The 21,703-nt window shown below is 35.9% G+C and overlaps 1 long non-coding RNA gene across 1 annotated transcript in view; it reads left to right on the plus strand.

Moving 5' to 3' along the window:
- Positions 1–20,619, plus strand: part of LOC109613358 (uncharacterized) — a 100,142-nt gene extending 79,523 nt beyond the window's left edge. The window contains exon 3 of the long non-coding RNA XR_009343796.1: positions 20,154–20,619. This is a non-coding gene — a long non-coding RNA (uncharacterized LOC109613358). The remainder of the gene's footprint in view (positions 1–20,153) is intronic.
- The last annotated feature ends 1,084 nt before the right edge of the window (positions 20,620–21,703 follow it).

Genomic DNA, 21,703 nt, shown 5'->3' on the forward strand with positions numbered 1-21,703 from the left:
TACGAAACAGTTTACTTATTTGAATAGCTGCAATTTTGAAAGAAGAAAATCGTGAGATACCGTACATATATGGGGGATATATGCAAAGTAGATCGTACCCACCTTAAATTAATATATTTGAGGTGTATTAGACTATCGATTTCCACAAAACTTGACGGAGACATTTTAATTCCCGTCCCAAAAAACGTTACTAAGAAGCCATTATATGACGGATTATATCAAAACCTAGTAGGAGAAGGTCAAAAGTCGGGGGGGGCGACTATATGATACCCTACACAACTATGACTTTTTAGTAGAGCTCCATTAACAAAAAAGTTTATGTTGAGAATTTATGTGAAGTAGATCATACCAACTATGAACAATATTTGAATGCGAATCATGACTTTAGAGTAGTCACAACTTTGGAACTATTTCCAACCCTGAATAGATTTTTAACAAATTTGACAGAGGCCTTTGTACCTCTAGTGCCAAATGGAAAAATTTTGTTGAATATAAAAAACTCTATTCAATTTGGGCTGATATTAGATATATGTGAGCAATAACCGTTAAATCGGATTAAGATGTATAACGAAGCTTGGCAGAGGTATTTTGGCAGAGGTATTTTGGCAGAGGTATTTTCGAGCTGTATCTGATGTCTGGTATCAAATATCCTTATTGTTGAGTGGATATTACGTATGTGAATTGGATTCCGCCTGAAGTGCCAAAATTCAGTTCATTTGGGCTGATATTAGCCATTTGGTGCACAATAGCTATATCCAAATCTAAACCGGTCTTAACAAAATGTTAGGCACTCATTTCTCAGCGGTTTCTTATTTATGGTACCAAAGATCATATTTTTGGAGTGCATATTACGCATGTGAGAACCTAAACACCAAGTCGGATGAGACATATATATATATATATATATATATATATATATTGGAGCTAAAGCTATATCTGAACCGATTTTCACCAAACTTGAAGCACTTATTTCTAGGAAGAATTCAGTCGGATGTGCCAGAATTCATTCCATTTGGGCTGATATTACCTATTTAACCTGAAATCGGATAAAGATATATATGGGAGCTATATCCAAATCTGAACCTATCTTGACAAAAATTTAGACACTTATTTTTGTGTATCTGATGTATCGTACCAAATATCGTTCTTGTGCAGTGCATATTACGAATGTGAGGGATTTAAAACCGCAAATCGTTTGAATCATGTATATGGGAGCTATAGCTATATCTCAACCGATTTCACCAAATTTTTAGCACTTGCTATAGGCTGAATTCGTCGAAAGTGCCAGAATTCACTCCATTTGGGATGATATTAACCCACACAATATCAGCACAATAAACCTGACAAAAAAATGAAGATATATGTAGGTGTTATATTCCAATCTGAACAGATTTTTACCATATTGTAGTTACTAGAACCTTTGATAATTTTGTTTCTTAACTGAATTCGGTCGGATGTCCCGAAATAGATCTTATTTGGAAGAATATAACACATTTGGCGCATAATAAAATTGAAATCGGACGAAGATGTAAATGGGATCTATAAAAATTAGGCCGATTATAAGCAATTTCTATGGGGTTCGTCATATTTCCTTCGATTTGGTTCCAGAAATGAAAATGAAAAAGAAAAATGCATAAAAACAAGGTTAAAGGTATCAGTCATCAGTTTTGCCGGCAGATATATACCTTCAGGCAATGTTCCATTATTTAAATATATTTTGACATCCGTTATGATTATTCAAATTGTTGACCGTCTATGGAGTAGGTTGCCAAAGAATGGGCCAATATTGTCCATTTCGTATCAGACTTAATGAATCTGATATAAATATTGCGACACACTTTGTATGAGATGTGTAATAATTTTTAGGAAATATGAAAATGTTGGTGAGGTAGCAGGTATAGTCGACCGAAATATTCCATTTTTATGCTTTATATAATACAAATAAAACCAGTAAAGAAAGTCCTAAAGTCGGGCGGGGCCGATTTTATGATACCCTACACCACTTTGCTAATTTAGTTGAGCTCCACTTAATAATTAAAAGTTTTTATGGGAGAATTCAATCATACACGCTATGATTATAATTATAATTTAAAATTTAAAGGACTAAATATGCCGAAGAATTTGTATCTTTTAAATTCAGACTTGTATTGCCCATTTGGTGCAAAATTAATTTGAAATCAGATAAAGATACATATGGGAGCTATAACCCAATCTGAACCGATCTCGTTAAATTTGGCGAAGATATTTCTGAGCTGTATTTGATATATTTCCCTTAATATCGTTGTTATGGGGTGCATATTACGGCTGTGGGTAACAAATATAACAAATCGGATGAACAATATATATTGGAGCTATAGCTATATCTGAACCGATCTTCACCAAATTTGACATACTAGCTTCTACACTCAATTCGGTCGTAAGTGCCAAATTCCATCCCATTTGGGCAAATTTTAGACGTTTGGTGCACAATTAAAAGTAAATCGGACGAAGTAATAAATGGGAGCTATATCCAAACCTGAACCGATCTCGATAAAATTTAGCAAAGGTAGTTCTGAGCTGCATTTGTATTGTTGTTACGGAGTGCATATTACGGCTGCGGAGGACAAAAATAACAAATCGGATGAAAAATATATATGGGAGCTATAGCTATATCTGAACCGATTTCGATCAAATTTGGCATACTTATTTTCAGGCCTAATTTGTATGTGCAAAATTCCATACTATTCGGGCTGATATTACACGTTTGGTGCACAATAAAAGGCAAATCGGACGAAAATATATATGGGAGCTATATCTAAATTTTGACCGATTATCTACAATTTCAATAGGGTTCGTCCTTGGGTCGAACAAATGTTGTTTGGAAAATTTCATCTTAATCGGATAATAAATGCGACCTGCATTTTGTTCACAAGAATACATGGACAGACGGACGGATGGATAGGCGGACTAACATGCATAAATCAACTCAGAAAGTGATTCTATGCAGATCCTCAAAAGTAACTATGGGTCTATCTCGCTTCCTTCTCCATGTTACAAACAAATGCACAAAGACATAATACCCTTACCACTATGTGGTGTAGGGTATAAATATTGGTACAAACAAAATTTCAAGAAAATCGAACATATATAAATTTCATTCATTCTGGTTGAGAAAAATATTTAGGTATAGCAAGTTGTAAGGAATCCTTTCTTGTCTCGCAAGTTATTACAGGAGAAGGTATTGAAAATTGGGACTTTGTGGTTGAGGTATCAGAAGGGGTTCGCGTATACATATCATCTTCACAACAAAGTTTTGACCCTTTTGTGGTGGAGGCAACAGAAGAAGTGCACCGATATACCATTTTCGCAGCAGATCTTGTGTAAGTAGAAATAATGGGGTGTGTGAAATATTACTAGACCTGGATGCTTAATTCGGATATTATAATCATCTTGGTTATTCAGAACTTGGACCCTTTGTAGGGGAGGTACCAGGAGGAATGGTGCGATCTCTACCATCTTTATAACACATCATCTGTTGATAGAAATATTGCGATGTGTCAAGTCTGAATTGAATCGGACGTTAATTTTTGGTTTTATGAGTTTCATGGATATTTAAAATGTTGACCCTTTTGGTATCAGAAGGAGTGAAGCGATATATTCCATCCTCACACCAGACCTTGGGTTAATAAGGATATTGTGATGTGTGTAATTTAAAGACAATCGGACTATTACATCACATTTTATAAGAGTTGTAACTATTCAAAATGTTGACCATTTGTGGAGGTGGTACTTGATAGAGTAGATCGATATTGTCCATTTTCTCATCTGAGCTAGCACTAATACAAATATTCGCAAAGTTGGAGAAAAATAGGTTTATCTTTTCCCTTTCTGTGCAGCAAAATATTTTCTTGAAAACATCGACCTTTTGTGGGGGAGGTACCAGAAGGAGTGGACCAATATCGATCTAAGTTTGATAATAACATTACAATACGATACTAAGTTTGCACCAAAGTTATCGTGTGTACCAGCCAGCAAGACGGACGGACATAGCTAGATCGACTCCAAATGTTCTGAAACGGATTTGGTCCCAAAAGACCTAGGGTCTTAAAACCTTATTTCGACAAGGCACGTTTTAGCGGTATCAAATGATACATACCCTCGGTAGCCATATGGCTGAGGGTATAATAAAACAGTTAAAAGGTTTAAATAATGTATATAATTCGAATGGACTGAAAAATCTCTTCTCAAACATAAGCTACACAATCTGCAAACAGATAAATGAGCAGAGTCTCAACATAACACCACTTCTCGGAGGTTCAACCTATGGCGAATCTGTCATTCGGGGTTCTTAATATACCCGCCAAGACCTTTCAGTCCCAGAAAAAGTTTACCATTCTCCAAGTATAGTGTAATTAATTGGGAACCGATTCAATTAAATTTCTTCTGAATTTATTATTTAAATGAAATGAAAATTCTTGTAAATAAAATATTACTTTTGATTAATAAAATAACCAGCCTTAATTCTGTCAAAATAGAATTACCTTTTCTTTCTACTTAATTTGCCCTTTCATTTTCTTCCATTTCATCTAATTTCACGATTTTTTCCAATTTTCTAATAAATTTAAAAGCGATTATTGTAAACTAGAAACTCTCCGCTACCCTGAAACCAATAGCAAGACATGATTGGCCTTTCGCCAATAAAATGTTTGCGTGTAATTGACTTTTGTAACCAAATCTAAAACCCATAAAAATTTATTAAAATATTAAACTGAAAACAAATCATTTCGTGTTATAATTCCATTTTCATTTCCCAGTTATGGCCCATGGCTAGTTTTGCAGAAGACCAAGACCCCGTTGCCAACTGGGAAGAGAGATCACAACGGAACTAATTGCAACAAACGCCAAAATATTTCAAACGATCTCCCGTTCGGGGGGAGGTAAAAATGAAAATAAACTAAAGCAGAAAATCATTTCTTTACAAGCCAGAGTTAAATTTAGGGGAAAAAGGGTTGTCGATACGAGGAAACAAGAACGTAGACAAGATTAGATCTTGTATAGAAAGTATCTTAAGAAAATGCGAGTTATGTTTATGTATATTTATTGGGGTCAACATAATTTTTCGATCTTATTTGTTGTTAAATTATTTTGTAATGTAATTAATAATTTCGGATTCGCTCTACACTGCCATCTCTACTGGCAATTTTCTCATCATCCCAGACGAAATGTTAAAGACACACATTTTTTAAGGTCTACTTCTTTACTACCTTTCTTCCTTTTATCTTCCAGCGAAGAAAAAAATCACATCATCGTCGTCATCATCATCATCAGCCACAGTTGTCGTTCATTGTCTTCCTCTTCGATGTTGTTACCCCATCAACATTGTCATCGCATGATCTTTACATTCCCGCGATCATTTTTGTAGAGTTCATGTCGTGACTTTTGTTGTTGTAAACTTCTACAGAGGAGACACAATATTTCGAGAGGGAGAAAAAAATGAAAACAGATGGGCTTTTTTGTTACTATTACATGGTTGGTGGTTCGATTTTAATAATGTTGACTTGTTCCTGTTTGCTATAGTTACAGATTCGTTTTCCCTATATTAACCTTTTGAGGGACCAGGGAGATGCTAAAGATCCCCTTAAGAAAAAAAAAAAATAAATAAAAATATTTTTTTAAAGTACACCTTAAGGTGTATTGTAAAGAAGTCGACTCGTTATGAAATTGGCGAGAGGGGTTTCTGTTATATCCCACAAAAATATTAGGAGCTTTAATTACCCTCCACCATTTGGGACGAATTTGAAGATTTTCAAAAAAAAAAAAAATAATAATAATAATAATAAATAAATAAAATTCGTTAAAAAATATTTTAAAATCTCAAAAACACCGAATATAGCCGTTGTATTAGGGTCTATACCAAGACGTGGTAACTGTTGTCATAAACCATTACATTGTTGAAATACTAAACTTGAAATAAAAAATCCGTTGAATAATATCGAATATAGGAAGGTACCGTTATATCGGGGGTATACGAAGAACTGGACCTACATAAACAGTTTTCTATCACAGGCTTTAGTATCCTACTAGGAACTTCAAATACAAAATTTCAAACAATTTCGGTGAATATTGTACCTAAAATCGTTAAAATACCGAAAATATAGAGGTACTGATATGTCATAGGCTTCTAAATACGAAATTTTAAACAACTATGGTAAATAATTTGCCTAAAATCGTCAAAATATCGAATATCGGGAGGTACCGTTATATGAAGACTATGCGATACCGTGGACCTATATAGACATATATATCTAAAGTAAAATTCTGGTATGGATTTTGATACAATTCCATTTTTCGATTATCCTTACGAATTAAATACCAGTGGTAAACAAAGTAAAGGCTGATGTTGGTGGTCCAATGATGCCACCAACTTCTTCAAAGATGCTGTGAATTTTGGTTAGTCCATTTCGTCCTCTAACACCCCTACAAATTAAAGGCGGACTCCATGCAAAATTAGTGAAGATCGGACCATAATTACTACCTGTAGAGTGATTGCAAATTGAGATAGACAGGCGGATGGACATACCATTGACCTCCGTAGTTATGGACCTTAGGCTCGGGCCCCTTTCAAATATTTTTTTTCCAATATTTTTCTTAGTGGATCCATGACAAAAATTTGGAGGTTTACAAATTCATGGCCGAAAATGGTGTGCTCGACTGTAACGTGATGCTTTTATTGCTTATATTAGTCAGAACATACAACAACCACTGTAGCAATAGTAGCGCCAAAAAATGGCGAAACCGAGAACATTCGACGGTAGCAATTAAATTTGCATTAACCAACTCAGAGTTCGCTGGACAATATGCCGTTTGCCACATAGGACAAATAATTCTCGTTAACGTGGTGATTCCATGTAGTGTTCAGTTTGGTTTTCGAAGAGGGAGGCTTGCTACTGCAGGGGTCTTGTCCAAGGCTGGTTAGTGATTTTCGGAATCAATATCGGTTCTCCGACTAACAGAATCCTTAGCTGGGAATACCCTTTTGACCCGTTGTATCGTACCGTAGCCCAAGCAATGGTAGTGAATTAGAGGTATTACCCGTAGTGGTAGTTAGATCAATCGTCTCCCGAATATGTCTATAGTTAGTTGACAAGCCCAAACGATTATACCACGAGAGCCCGAGATATATAAATCGTCAAGCCGCACACCAACATCCTAAAATTTAATCATCTACCCCTCGTCAGCTCCGTAGACCATTCATCGCCTCTTTCCGCTTATCTTCGAATTGTCAACATTCCGAACGCCGATTTGAATTCGAACACTAGCATCGTAATTTTTTAATATCCTCCTTCCCCAATAGCAGACGATACGAACGCCACGTCAATTTGAACATTAACGTCGTATTTCCTAATTTCGTTTACTTGTCCACATCATCTGACGATCATCCACGAGTTCGCGGTAACATTGAAATGGTCGCTGGTTGCACACACTTTATCAACCACCCGAGTATCCAACCTGAGCAAACCGACATCACTACATCATGGATCCCTATAATCCACAATGCCCCCTCTAAATATCAACCCTAGAATCTCTTATTTTCTACGAGGCACCGTAAACTGGACAATTCTATTTTTTAATTGCCGAGCATGTCCGCAAATTGTGTCCTAAACCTTCAAAATACAGAAAATCAGGAGGTACCAATATATGGGGTTTATACCAATAAGTTAACATACATCAAAAAACCTCAGCGACCTCGAAATATTCAGTTATAGCTGAGTGGTCGGAAATTGGATTCAAATTTTTAAAATAAATTGGGAGGTACCATTATCATAACAAAAATATAACCTTCATTGAATATTTTTTTGCAAGGAGACTAACTACCCGTATTATTAAATCGTAATATTAAATTTCATCTGATTTGGTTGGGAATTGGGGCCGAAACCGCTAAAATGTAGAACATCAGGAGGTGCCGTTATATGGGTACTATAGAAAAAGGTGAACCTATGTTGAACATTTTTTAAAGGTGTTGAACCACTTACTGAGGAATCCGAAGACCAAAAGATACCTTGCAGGGGCTCTACCAGTAATGATACATAATCATACATTATTTTTTTTGAGAGAATTTAATCTTCCCACCAAAAACGTGAAACTTGCGGTTCCAAAAAAACAGTAAGAAAAGGTCATAAGTCAGGCGGGCCGACTATATGATACACTACACCACTATGCATATTAGTAGAGCTCCCGAAGCAAAAGAATTTATTTGTAGTAGATCATCCCACCTATCAACATGTGGCTTTAGAGCTGTTATGATTTGGTTTCAGGTGGAGGTATTATATGGGATGCATATCCAATTCTGAATCGATGTTCACTAAATTCGACGGAGATCTTTTTATCTTTTATATAGGATTTAGGATTATATAAAAAAATGTATATCGCAGCCGAATTCCACCAAATGGAATTGCACGTCTCATTTGGGCCATTATTTGCACATATATCCAAATATTAGCCGATCACGATAAATTATTGTTTTCGAATGCATATTACTAATGTGGCGGACTTAATCACCAAATCGGTTGAAACAGATATATGGGAGCTATAGCTAAATCTGAACCAAAATCGATATCCTTGCTTCTAGACTAAATTCGGTCGAATGTGCCAAAATTCAGGTAATTTGGACTGATTTTGGACTGATTCAGGTAATTTGGATTGATTTGGTACACAATTAACCAGAAATCGATTGGATATATATTTGGGAGCTATATCCAAATCTGTACCGATCTTGATAAAATTTGACAGAGGTATTTCTGGGCTGTATCTGATATCTGGCACCAAATATCATTATTGTGGAGTGCATATTACGCATATGAGGGACTTAATCAGCAAATCGGTTGAAACATTTATATGGGAGCTATAACTATATCTGAACCGATTATATCCAAATTTGTTGTACTTGCTTCATTGCAACATTTGGTGCACAATTAAGCGGAAATCGGTTGAAGATATATATGGGAGCTTTATTCAAATCTGAACCGATCTTGATACAATTTGATAGAAGTATTTCAGGGCAGTATCTGATATCTGATACCAAATATCATTTGATTTACATGCTTCTAGACTGAATTCGGTGGTATGTACCAAAATACAGGTCATTTGGACTTATATTAGCCATTTGGGGGCACAATTAACCCGAAATCGGTTGAATATATATGGGAGCTATATTTAAATCTGATCCGATTATCACCTATTTCAATAGGTTTCGTCTTTGGGCAAAAAAAATTTTGGTTGGAAAATATTATTTGGATCGCATTATAAATGCCACCTGTGTTTATTCACAAGAATACATGGACGGACGGACAGACGGACTGACATTAATAAATCCACTCACAAAGTGATTCTATTAAAATCCTCAAAAGTAACTATGGGTCTATCTCAATTCCTTCTCCATGTCACAAGCAAATGCACAAAGACATAAAAAATAAATAAATAAATACTGGAGGTACTATTAAATATTAAATATATGGGACCATATAGAAAATATACCACGAGAGTTGACGGTACCCATTACGAACTTTAAATTCCAAACTTTAAACAATTCTATCGAAAAATTTGTCTAAAATTCTCAAAATCACATCGGGAGGTTCTGGTCCAATTATACGCCATACAAAATTCCTTTGAAAATTTTTGTGAACAGTTAATTATTCTTAGTACACTCATTATTTGATGAAGAAAATTTTTTGGGATGGGAGGGATTTACATGAAAATTATGTAATCTTGAATAGATTTTGACACACATTTAGTAGAGGTATTTATACCCTACAACACTATGTGTTGGGGGTATTATAAGTTTGATTGGGCCAGAATTTATGTAACACCTCGAAATATTGGTTTCCCATATAGGAAAGTATATATGGATCTTCCTAGCTCGCCGAGCTGAGTCGATCTAGCTATGTATGTCCGTCCGTCCGTCTGTCCGTCTGTCCGTCTGTCCATGTTAATTTGTAATCACTCTACAGGTCGCAATTATGGCCCGATCTTCACGAAATTTAGAATGTAGGTGGGGTTAAGGTCAGAATAGAACCCTATTTCTTTTGGAGATGATCGCATAATATTTAGGACCAAAAACTGAAAAAATTCCTGATTTTGCAGTTGCTCTACAGGTCGCAATTATAGACCAATCGACGCGGAATTGCGCATGTAGCTAGAGTTTAGGGCGGGGAAGAAGCCTACCAATTTGGGTGGTCATCGGATAATATTTAGCGGGTAAAATAGACCATATCTTTTGTGTTGAAAAAATTCAAAATTTTTCATTAAACCGCGAATATTTTGAATCCCGGCGAAATCACAAAGCCATGACAAGGTTACTTCTGACCTTTACATTGATGTTAACATCCAACAAATCGGATACATAGCAAAATATGTGCGATATATATGTCTATCAAAGAAGATATGCTTGAAAGATCTCTTATATATCGAGAACGGCTGAACTGATTTCGACAGTTCTCATTAATTCAAAATGGCCTCTTGGCAGGAAAGAAAAAACGTCTAAAAAATTGCATTAAAATATCTCTCTAAAGATGAAAATATTGATTTTGTAATATTTTCTCATATTTTTTCAATTTTGTTATATTTTTGGCATATTTTCATTTTGAATTAAACATTTGGTAATATTTCTACAGCTAACAAAACTAAGTAGTTAGGATATCAGAATATCATATACAGATCGCATTTATGGCCCGATCCTTGCGAAATTTTGCATGGGTATAAGATGAGGGTCAGAATAGAAGCCTACTCTTTTTGGAGATGATCGCAATATATTTAGGGGTTGAAATGTACCAAAAAACTGCAAAATTGTCAGCAAGTCGTAATTATCGCCCGATCCTCACGCGCATTCGAATGAAGGTTACCGGATATTGCAAAAGCCAAATAGTTTTGGATGGCCATCCAAAAATATTCAATGTGTGAAATAGTTTGCCAACTTTTGTAGACAAAATACGAAAATGTCCATTCCAGTGACTTTTTGGAGAAATCACAAATACAGGAAAGACGCACTTCTGACTATTTCGTTAACGCTGATTTAGTTGAAGAATATAGTCAAATGGCTGTATCTCATATAGATGCGTTTCAGTCAAAAACCAATAATAAATGTTAATCTTTTGCCACTTCTGAGAGACTGTGGGTCTTTGGGAAATATTGGTTCCAGATCTAGGAAGACCATTTACGTGCAACATCTACCTATAAATTGGAAATGAGCAAATTAGTTCAAGTTTCTATTATTCGAAAATTAGAGAACGAAACCTCATGGTTTGCTTTTATTATTTGTCACAATATCTTGTGGAATTCTTTCGAGTATCTGGCCTATATAAACTGTATAATTTATTATAGTGTTGTAGGGTATTCAACGGTCGGCCCCGCTCGACTGTAGCCTTTGCTTACTTGTTTTTGACTATAAATACCGAATTAGGAAGGATAAATTAAAAAACAAATCGGCGAAATCAACATTTACATAATTTATTCTAGCATGCTAAAATTATTTTGGGTAATCAGAATATGATCTGATTATCACCAATTTCAATGGGCCCAGCCAATGAAATATGTAAAATTTTATCTCAATTGGACAAAAAAAGCAACCCATTTCGTGATTTCCAGAAGTCCCGAGGACGGACATGAACAAGGTTTATCTACTCTCTTTCTTAAAGATACAAGAAAGGATATTAACCTGCAGGGTGAGGGTTTTAAATAAAAATTAATGTACAATATTTATTTGTTCTTTTTTACCCAACATTAAAAATATGTTCTTGCCAAACTCCATCCTAACCTCAAATTGAATATACGCCGTCAAAGCTTGCATTTATAGATAATGACAATTCAATATGCATTGAATTGACTCAGGTGGATACATATCTGTATGACCATTTCATGAACAACCCATTTTGTCGCTCCCTTCAAAGGGTTAAACATTGCGCACCTAAACAATTCGCAATTTGGGAATTTTATATTGTTGCACAATATAACAAACTTTTTTTTTTTTTTGAATATTGGACATATCGTCATGCCGACACGATTCACTCGCAACACATTTTGGCCCAAGGGGAAGAGTTTCGTTTGTGCTTCTGGCAACTGACGATAATTTTGTCGACAACAAAACTAATGAGAAAATATATACAAATACTTTGATTTTTATTATAACAAAATTTATGGCATTTATTTGCTAATAACAACAAAAATAATAACTAACCAAAAACAATCTGACTAAGGAAATAAAAGTTGAGGCAACGAAAAAGAGGCCCTTCCACCAGAAGGCAATAACAATATTGAACGATATTAGAGATGATGATGACTACAATGCTGCTGCTGCTGCTGCTGATGAAAACAGCAGATATTATCTCTGGGAATAAAGATGCCGCTGATGATAACTGCCTTAGCGTTGATTACGATTATTTTTTTGGTAAAATTTTTTATTGATATTTATTGTGAATGTGTAGTAAAAAATGTTATCTATGGCGATTTTTTGGTCCAACCGAAAGAAAACGTCATCATTTGGAATTTGTAGCAATGAATATAATATTGCTTTGTTTTTGTATTTCCCGTTAATATAATTTTAAGTATTATTGTTTTATGAGTCCCTTGGGGCAAAAGTCAATTTGGCAGTTTTTGTCTCGGCTGTTTTTGGTAATTCATTTCGATGATGTTATGCAACATAAAACGTGGTCAGGTCAGTTTTGGGAAAGTTTATAGCTTGTTTGACATCGTGGAAATTTGGAAACGAACAATTGGTTGAATGAGAGAATATCATCTGCATAGGAACTTATGTTTTAAAAACTGTAGTTTTTGTAATTTTGGTTTTTGAGACTTTTTTCTAGCATTTCTTGTCCTACCATAAAATTTTTCTGGAATTATTGGCTCTAAAAGTGTTTATACCCTACAACACTATGACTTGGGGGTATAATAAGTTTGATTGGGCCAACAATTATGTAACACCTCGAAATGTTGGTTTCCCATAGGGAAGTATATATGGAACTTCCTATCTCGCTGAGCTGAGTCGATCTAGCTATGTATGTCCGTCCGTCCGTCTGTCCATGTTAATTTGTAATCAAGCTACAGGTCGCAACCATGGTCCGATCCTCACGAAATTCAAAATGGAGGTGGGGTTAGTGTCAAAATAGAACACTATTGTTTTTGGAGATGATCGCAAAATATTGAAATGGACCAAAAACAGAAAATTTTCCTGATTTTGCAGTTGCTCTGTAGGCCAAAATTATGAACCAAACGACGCGGAAATTTACATTGAGTTAGAGTTTAGGACTGGCAGAATTTGGGCGGCCATCGGACAATATTTAGCGGGTAAAATCAACCCTAACTTTTATGTAAGAAAATAGCAAATTTTCATTAAACCGCGAATATTTCTAACCCCAGCCAAATCACAAATACATCAAAAAGTCACTCCTGACCACTAAAGCGATGCTGATAGCCAAGAAATCGGATATATAGCAAAATAGGAACAATATATATGTAACATAAAAAGAGATCTTTTCACAATTACCCTCGATTCGGAATGTTCTCTGGCCAGAAAAGGATAAAATCTAAGAAAAGCGCGAAAAAATATACCAATGAGCAAATATTTTTTGTTCCATTTTTTCAATTTATGTCACATTTTTTATCGCATGCGATTTTTTCAATTTGACTTGCAATTTTGAATTGAAAATTTTCTAATTTTTTACACCCCTCAACACTACGCTTTGAGGGTATTATATGCATGTCGCAATTATCGTCCGATCCTCACGAAATTACATGGGGTTGCGTAAGGTTCAGAATTAAGATATTCAAATGGACTAAAAAATTTAAATTCTTCTAATTTATAGTCGCTCTATAGGAGAGAAGAGAGTAAAACAGGGAAGAAGTCTAGCATTGTGGATGACTATTGGATTATATTTAACTATAAAATGGACCACAACTTTCTCGTGAAATTTTGTTGAATACAACACGACGGAGTACGTGAACATTGGCCAATTTCTCCGAGTCAAAAACCTAAGGGTAACATTTGGGCAGGGCCCTTTGACATTATTTAACAAGTAAGCAAAGGCCATAGTCGTGCGGGCCGACCAAGTGATACCCTACAACACTACAATATTTTAGAAGCTTCCTTATGTCCAACTCCATTTTGGAAGATTTCGCTTTTGAAATTATGTCACGGAACACTGCCCAGATATTACCCTTAGTATTTTGACTAGGGACATTTGCCCAATATTTACGCACTCCGTCATGCTGTTGGTTGTTGTGGTCCATTTTACAGCTAAATATAATCCAATGGTCATCCAAAATGCTAGAACTTTTCCCTGTTTTAACCCTCTTCTCAGGCGTGTCGATTGGCTTCAATTGTGTGATCAGGATTTGTTTCTGTTTTTGGGTCATATAAACCCCTATATCTAAAAAAGCAAGAGACCCTTCTGTGTCTCCAAATTTATACTCATCTATATGATTTGCTCGTCTACGATATTAGGGTATATTTGTCAACGAAATCAGCATAACAAAGCCAGAAGTTCGCTTTTGTGTATTTTGGATATTACCTATAAGTTATTTGCAGCGTGTCGGTAGAATGGAAATGTTGGTATTTTTATCACACAAAAGTAGTGGTCCATTCTACCCGCTATCCTAAACTCTAACTTCATGCGAGATTTCGTGTCCTTTTGTGACCTTTATAAATCAGGAACATTTTTGGTTGTTGGCCCATTTCAACCCCTAAATATATTGCGGATTCTTTGAAAACAACACGCCTAGTTCTTTGTGTATAATAACCCCAACCTGTGTTGTAAGGTGAAAAAATGTACACTTCTTCCTTCTTTCCAGTCCTGAGCTCTAGCCCCATGTTAACTTCCATGTCCTGCAAAATCAGGAAATTTTTCAGTTTTTGGTCCACTTCAACCCCTAAATATTATGCAATCATCTCCAAAAGAAATAGGGTTCTATTCTGACCCTAGCCCCATCTCCATTCTAAATTTCGTGAAGATCGGACCATAACTGCGACCTGTAGAGTGATTACAAATTAACATGGACAGACGGACAGACGGACAAACATAACTAGATCGACTCAGCTCGGCGAGATAGGAAGATCCATATATATTTTCCTATGTGGCAAACCAATACTTCGAGGTGTTACATAATTTTTGACCCAATCAAACTTATAATATCCCCAACACATAGTGTATAAAAACGAAACCTTCAAAAATGGATTTGGATATAAGGAGACTTCGATCCTATTTTAGTGTTGTAGGGTATCACATGGTCGGCCCGCACGACTATAGCCTTTGCTTACTTGTTTTGATATTAATTTAAAATTATTGCACACTAACTATTCTGTATAGTACCAAATCCGGCTCTCCACAGGTGATTTAAAAGATCATGTGTGAAATATTAATACCAAACAGAGACCGTTTATACGTGTGCTTCTTAACTTAGCAGAAATCGGAACGATTTGTCCTTTTCAAACTATTGGAAACCAACATATCTCATCGTTGGCCAGATATGGTATTTCAGCCGCGGATTCGGGGAATCCAAAAGCCCCTAAGCCAAATTGAAATACTGATGAATTCTTTAAATAGCGAAACTTAGCTTATTATGAGTTTAAAAAGCTGGACAAAAAATGTCCACACATTTCTTTGGAAACGTGACCATATTAAAAAAAAAAACAAAAAAAAAAAACACAAAAATTCTATGAGGAGCCCCAAATGAAGATTATATAAATTATCAATTATTGCTAATAAAGTCTCATTGAATTTGATTGAAAGATTTTTTTTTCAAAAATATGAAACAATTTTAAGGGATAATATATAACGCAATTTTATGATATACCTCATGGTTACAAGCTAAATAAGCTAAACGCTATATATTGAAAGTTCGGCTCATTGCGAATCTGCTCTCTTTTGAAATTGGTGAGAGTCGCTTCTGCGGATCTGCGAACTCTCTTGAAATTGGTGAGAGTCGGTTCTAATTTAGAAATAAATCCCACATACAGGGTGAGATGAAAACACTGCAAAAAATTCAGACTGCTGTCATTTCTAAGCTAATCGTCCGACGGCTCTTAAAATTATTCCAGTGAAAGCATTTTGGTGAGAATTTTCCATAAAAAACGTTATTCAGAATAAATGCCGATTATTATCGCGAAAATATTCTGAAGGATGTATTAAAGCCTTGGGTACGCTAACACTTTGGCAGAATACCTTGGACATTCCAACAGGACTCAGCACGCGTCACCTAAAAATTGATACAAAATGAGGTTCCTCGCTTCATTTTCAGCGCACAATGGCCATCAATATCTCCGGATACCAATTCGTTGGACTATTGTGTCTGGAGTATTTTGGAAAGTAAGGTTGGCACTAAAAAATACCAAGTTGTCGATCACCTCAACCAAGCGCTTCGCCGGGAATGGGTCAAAATACCGCGGAGCAACATTTGGCCAATGTGTGACGATTTCATTGACTGTTTGAAGGCCATAATTCGTGCCAAGGTGGCCAATTCGAACAAACCTAAACTTATTCTAAAATTTGATGCTATTTTTGTTTTCAATAAAATTAAAAAAACAAAAAAAAAAAAAAAAAAAACAAGTAAGCAAAGGCCATAGTCGTGCGGGCCGACCAAGTGATACCCTACAACACTACAATATTTTAGAAGCTTCCTTATGTCCAACTCCATTTTGGAAGATTTCGCTTTTGAAATTATGTCACGGAACACTGCCCAGATATTACCCTTAGTATTTTGACTAGGGACATTTGCCCAATATTTACGCACTCCGTCATGCTGTTGGTTGTTGTGGTCCATTTTACAGCTAAATATAATCCAATGGTCATCCAAAATGCTAGAACTTTTCCCTGTTTTAACCCTCTTCTCAGGCGTGTCGATTGGCTTCAATTGTGTGATCAGGATTTGTTTCTGTTTTTGGGTCATATAAACCCCTATATCTAAAAAAGCAAGAGACCCTTCTGTGTCTCCAAATTTATACTCATCTATATGATTTGCTCGTCTACGATATTAGGCTATATTTGTCAACGAAATCAGCATAACAAAGCCAGAAGTTCGCTTTTGTGTATTTTGGATATTACCTATAAGTTATTTGCAGCGTGTCGGTAGAATGGAAATGTTGGTATTTTTATCACACAAAAGTAGTGGTCCATTCTACCCGCTATCCTAAACTCTAACTTCATGCGAGATTTCGTGTCCTTTTGTGACCTTTATAAATCAGGAACATTTTTAGTTGTTGGCCCATTTCAACCCCTAAATATATTGCGGATTCTTTGAAAACAATACGCCTAGTTCTTTTTGTGTAATAACCCCAACCTGTGTTGTAAGGTGAAAAAATGTACACTTCTTCCTTCTTCCCAGTCCTGAGCTCTAGCCTCATGTTAACTTCCATGTCCTGCAAAATCAGGAAATTTTTCAGTTTTTGGTCCACTTCAACCCATAAATATTATGCAATCATCTCCAAAAGAAATAGGGTTCTATTCTGACCCTAGCCCCATCTCCATTCTAAATTTCGTGAAGATCGGACCATAACTGCGACCTGTAGAGTGATTACAAATTAACATGGACAGACGGACAGACGGACAGACGGACAAATATAACTAGATCGACTCAGCTCGGCGAGATAGGAAGATCAATATATATTTTCCTATGTGGCAAACCAATACTTCGAGGTGTTACATAATTTTTGACCCAATCAAACTTATAATATCCCCAACACATAGTGTTGTAGGGTATAAAAACGAAACCTTCAAAAATGGATTTGGATATAAGAAGACTTCGAACCAATTTTAGTGTTGTAGGGTATCACATGGTCGGCCCCGCACGACTATAGCCTTTGCTTACTTGTTTTGATATTATTTTAAAATGGTTGCACACTAAATATTCTGTACAATAACAAATCCGGCTCTCCACAGGTGATTTAAAAGATCATGTGTGAAATATTAATACCAAACAGAGACCGTTTATACGTGTGCTTCTTAACTTCGGAGAAATCGGAACGATTTGTCCTTATCGAACTATTGGAAACCAACATATCTCACAGTTGGCCAGACCATAATATGGTATTTCAGTCGGAGATTCGGGGAATCCAAAAATCCCAAAACTGGACAAAAAATGTCCACATATTTCTTTGGAAACATGACCATATTAAAAACAAAAAAAAAATTCTATGAGGAGCCCCAAACGAAGATTATATAAATTATCAATTATTGCTAATAAAGTCTCATTGAATTTGATTGAAAGATTTTTTTTTTTCAAAAATATGAAACAATTTTAAGGGATAATATATAACGCAATTTTATGATATACCTCATGGTTACAAGCTAAATAAGCTAAACGCTATATATTGAAAGTTCGGCTCATTGCGAATCTGCTCTCTTTTGAAATTGGTGAGAGTCGGTTCTGCGGATCTGCGAACTCTCTTGAAATTGGTGAGAGTCGGTTCTAATTTAGAAATAAATCCCACATACAGGGTGAGATGAAAACACTGCAACAAATTTCAGACTGCTGTCATTTCTAAGCTAATCGTCCGACAGCTCTTAAAATTATTCCAGTGACAACTCATTTTATTGTTTACAAGCGTACAAAAGCATTTTGGTGAGAATTTTCCAGAAAAAAAGTTATTCATGATTTAATTCAAGCGTGATAGTATGATTTCTTTATATTTGACAGGAAAACTAAAAGTGGCTATCGATAGAGATCTCCAGCATTTAAATATGATTAAATCGTTTGTGGCTCGTACCATCTTTCGTTTCCTTGATATTGGTAGGGTAGCCCGACGTAATAGAAAGTGGACGAAAAAAAACAGCAACATCAAAGTAAAGAAGCGACTATATCGAAACCCGCGTCGCAGTGGCCGAAAAATGGTTCGTGAGCTGAACATATCCCAATATTCCATTTAGGAATTATTGAAAAATGAGCTCGGGCTAAAGCCGTTGAAATTCAAAAAGTTCAAGAACTTACACCGCAACAGAAAGAAAATAGACTCAAAGAGCTAAAGAGTTGCTTCGCTTGGCCGAATTTGGTTTTCTCCGAAGAGAAAACATTCGTTATTCAGCAGTTCGTAAACAAACAAAATGATTGTCGTTATTTGCCGAAGAGGTCAGCTGAAAATGTGCACCTTCGGTTGGCCAACAGAACTCAAGCGCCGGCCATGGTGTTGATGTGGATCGCCATAACCGACGATGGTCGCTCTCCGCTCGTATTAATCGACCGTGGCATCAGAATAAATGTCGACTATTATCTCGAAAATGTTCTGGAGGGTGTATTTAAGCCCTGGACACGCAAACATTTTGGCCGCAGACTTTGGACATACTAACAGGACTCAGCACCATCGCACTCAGCACGCGTCACCTAAAAATTGTTACAAAATGAGGTTCCTCGCTTCATTTCCAGCGCACAATGGCCACCAATCCGTTGGACTATTGTGCCTGGAGTATTTTGAAAAGCAAGGTTGGCACAAAAAAATACTAAGTGTCGATCACATCAAGCAAGCGCTTGGAAATGGGCCAAAATACCGCAGAGCAACATTTGGACAACGTGTGACGATTACATTGGCCATTTGCTATTCCGACATTTTTTGCTTTCATTCAATAAAATTTAACAAAAAAATCTAAAAATTATGGCGTTTGACTTTGTTGAAGTTTTTTATCTCATCTTATAACGGCACCTCCCGATACTACTACAGAATAAGACAGAAAATTGTCTGTGCTGATCTACGTCTTCGTATAGCCCCTAAATAACGGTACCTCCCGATATTTAGTATTCTTATGATTTTATCTACATTATTCACCGAGTTCGTTATTTTTGAGATTTTAACAGAATTTTAAATGGATTTTATTTTTTTTAAATTGCCAAATTCGTTCCGAATGGTGGAGGGTATTCAAAGTTCGACCCGGTCGAACTTAAAGCTTTTATACTTTTTTTCCTTACTCCAGTCGCATCGCGGCAGCATATGAAGATTATACATTTCGCCCAGAAGGCCATACATAGCTAATTTTTATCAAGATATTGAAGTTTTTTCTGATTCTTAAGCAGTTTTGTCTAAGACCCCTATTAACATTTTAATTTCCCCTTCCTACAATGACGCCCCTTTTGGATGTTGTTATTTTCTGACAAAAATAAATAAAATTAAATTAAATAAATAAAAATTACTTCCTTTATTTCAGGGGTCTCTGAGCACTCGTAAAAAAATAAACGTCCTACATTTCCCCACGGTTCAATTCAAAACGGAAACGGAAAAAAAAAACTTAATTTCACTGTTACGATTTTCATCAACACAACAAAGAGACGTGAAATAAACAAGAATCCCCCATTCGTATATCACGGCCGCAGCATTACACCAATAACAACACCAGCAGCAACAACACTAACTGCGTTGCGAACAACAATTCGTTTGGATTTAATAGAAATGGAAAATCCTGCAAACAGCAGCGGCAGCAGCAGAAGTGGCGGCTTTATGTGTAAACCACAACTACCAGCAGCTAATGGTGATTATGTTGTTGCTCCTCTGTCTTGATTATGGTAGGACTGGTGATGGTGGTGTTGGAGTCGGGGTATTAACAACATTTGCCTATTAAATGCAAAAACGGTATATATAATTTGTAGGAGCAACAATAGCAAACATAAAACACATCCGAATATTCACAACATTGTTTTTTTGTCGGTTTCGGTACATGAATGTGGCAGCCGTACCCCCTACTGTGTTGCGAAAACATGTTAGAATGGTGATTCCTTCTAACAACATTTTGTTGTATTTCATGGGTCGTTGGCCATTGCTTAGATGTGTAGTTGCTGTTGTTGTTTAGATATTAACGACATGATTTCCTGCAACAAGGAAATTTGTATGTATGCGTAACATACAACAGCAATATCACAAACACATACATACATATTTAATAACATATCAAAGCCATAGATCCTTCTGATAAAGGGAATACGATATGGAGGAAGGGATTTGCTTTCACAATACATATTTCCATGGAACCAAATTGGTTCTAAACAGATATTGTCATTAATTGCCACTTTTGAACTATATTTATACCTTCCACCATAGTATGGAGGACATATTGAGTTTTTTCATTCCGTTTATAAAACCTCGAAGTATTTTAGTATTTTAGAACCCAAAAATTATATATATTCTTGATTAACATAAAATTCTATGTCGATTTAACGATGATCGTCCGTCTGCGGAAATCACTCTGGCTTCCGAACGAATTGAAAAAGGTTCATATAATTGTAATCAAATGTGTATTTTGTCTGCAGGGCTTTTAATATTGGATATGGGCTACATAGGTCCACTTTCAGTTATAGCCCCCATATAACTGTACCTCCCTATATTCGGTATTTTGCTGATTTTAACGACATTGCCCACCGGAACCGTTTCAAATTTCGTAATGATAGTTCGTAATGGGTACTAGAGTCTGTGACAGAAAATTTTCTATGCAAGTCCAAGTCTTCAAATAGTTCCATTGTAACGGTACCTCCCCATATTCGGTATTTTGCTGATTTCAGCGGCATTATTCACCGGAATTGTTTCAAATTTTATATTTGAAATTCGTACTGGATACTACAGCTTAAGACAGGAAATTGTCTGTGCAGGTCCTTGTCTTCGTATGGCCCCCATATAAGGGTACCTCCCGATATTCGATATTTTGATGATTTTAGCGACATTATTCACCGGAATTGTTTCAAGTTTGGTATTTGAAGTTCGAAATAC

The sequence above is a fragment of the Musca domestica genome, unplaced genomic scaffold, assembly GCF_030504385.1.
Source record: "Musca domestica strain aabys unplaced genomic scaffold, Musca_domestica.polishedcontigs.V.1.1 6, whole genome shotgun sequence".
Lineage (NCBI taxonomy): Eukaryota > Metazoa > Arthropoda > Insecta > Diptera > Muscidae > Musca > Musca domestica.